Raw genomic sequence first — 1,708 nt, 5'->3', positions numbered from 1 at the left:
CGGCATGATGGTAGTTAATTACTAAGGATCGCACAACCCAATCGCGATAGACGGCGTAGCGCGTCTAGCGAGCTGCTGATCAGAACGCGTGCTACAGGTCTAACTGCTACTAACGGACTGCCAAACTGTGCGAGAGCTCTGGCGGACGAATGATGGGCTCCACAACGGAAGCAATGTTAATCCACTGTTTTTTTTTTTGGCAAACCTGTATTGCTATGCTGTTACCTTCTAATGAATGACCAGACGGAGTGTGGTATGGATTAAACTGATTCGTCGACGACGAGGTCAGTACCGATGAGTGTAGGGAACATCCTAGTCTTGTGGGTAGCAGCGAACGCGTCACACAGCGCTGCCCGGGGATTTGGCTTAGCTCGGCATGATACGTCACTGTGGTACGGTGCGTAAAAGCGCCAACATATGATATTTCCACTACTCTTTCATCAAATCATTGACGGTAATTGTATGTTGTCATGAACCAACCTAAGTTGTGTTAAAATTTGTTTGCTGGTACGACTAGTGTGCCGGTTTGACGCTGGGACAAAACACTAAAACAATACGGGCGGTTTAAATTACCCTTATACTATTTAAAAAAAAAACAGCATGATACTGTCAATTTTATTTTTTTCAGCAGTAGGTAGACTCAACTCCCAGTTAATTAGCATCTACCACAGCAATAGTCTTTAAACATAGCAAACTGGTGTAATGTTGATACCTGCACGCTGCTGCTTCCGACACTTTTTTATACGACGCTACGCCGATGATTTTGCGTCGGCGAGTTAACAACCGAGCTACCAAAGGAATTTGCTGACAATTCAGACAATGCCATCGACGAGCAGGTTGACGACAATCGAACGATCGGAGCCACCACCGAGCGATGCGGAGTCAGCGGTTCATATTCTGACCAACGTGAATCGAACGGCGGGCACAAATGTAATCGTTAGAATTAATTAAGTTAGTCTTAATTGAGCAGTGAAATGTGTCAGTAGCTTTTTTAAAAACTTCGAACAACACCCAAGTGTTTAACTGGCGCCCGAATAGGGACCCAGAAGTCGGGAAAAGTATAAGTGGTTTAAAGTGTGAAAATCTTCATATTCGGTTAAAGCAGCCGGATCACAACGGTGGAAAGAGCCACACACCAGAAACCAAGCGATCTGCAGGACACTGAGGTAATCACCCGATCGATGTGAGAGTCCCGAGTACCGCTAGGAAACAAGAGCAACTCGTAGCATCTGCCTGCCGATCCCCCGACGATAAAGGGATTCCCGTCAACCCAGGAAAAGAAAGTCCAGATATGCTGGCATTCATGTAAGTGATAGTTTTAATAAATAGTGATAGTGTTTTAGTGCAACTGACAAAAATCCAGACTAGCTGGCATAGTGAAATAAAAAAGTGTGTTTAATTGAGCCTCAAAGAAAGCAAAAAAATAATAATAAGTGTTAAATTCAAAAAAATCTGAAGAAAAGTAGATTAATTTTTTATTTTGCAAGAATAATGAATCCACCTATACCCACGTCGGTGAACTCATTATCAAACCAACAGTTCTACGAACTAGGTAAAATACCGGATCTTCTAAGAGATCTTCAACCGTTTGACGGTAGAGCACAAGAATTACTTGCATGGCTCACAGACGTAGAAGATATTTTTCGACATTATCGGGAAAAACACGCAACCCCAGATCAGGTTGCAATTATAGGAAAAACAGTCAGAC

This window comes from Wyeomyia smithii, chromosome 2, assembly GCF_029784165.1.
Source record: "Wyeomyia smithii strain HCP4-BCI-WySm-NY-G18 chromosome 2, ASM2978416v1, whole genome shotgun sequence".
Taxonomy (NCBI): domain Eukaryota; kingdom Metazoa; phylum Arthropoda; class Insecta; order Diptera; family Culicidae; genus Wyeomyia; species Wyeomyia smithii.
The sequence above is the reverse complement of the archived record's forward strand: the minus strand, read 5'-3'. Positions refer to the sequence as shown.